Source organism: Lates calcarifer, linkage group LG7_2 (assembly GCF_001640805.2).
Source record: "Lates calcarifer isolate ASB-BC8 linkage group LG7_2, TLL_Latcal_v3, whole genome shotgun sequence".
NCBI classification, from domain to species: Eukaryota; Metazoa; Chordata; class Actinopteri; family Centropomidae; genus Lates; species Lates calcarifer.
In genome coordinates, this window is record NC_066854.1 from 7,616,818 (window position 1) to 7,617,044 (window position 227).

The window sequence follows — 227 nt, forward strand, 5'->3', positions numbered from 1 at the left end:
TTTTTCTTTAAATAAAAATGAAAATTAAGTTTTGAGATACTGGGTAAGTTCTGGACCTGGCATACAGTGTAGGATTCTGTGTGTGTCAGTCTACAGCTACATTGTCTGCTGGGTTTCAGGCCTGTACTCACACACATTTATTCATCTTATCATTATTTTAAACATTTACTGTAAATACATTTGCTGTAAGAGGACTGTGGTATGTTTAAGGAACTGAAAAACATGGA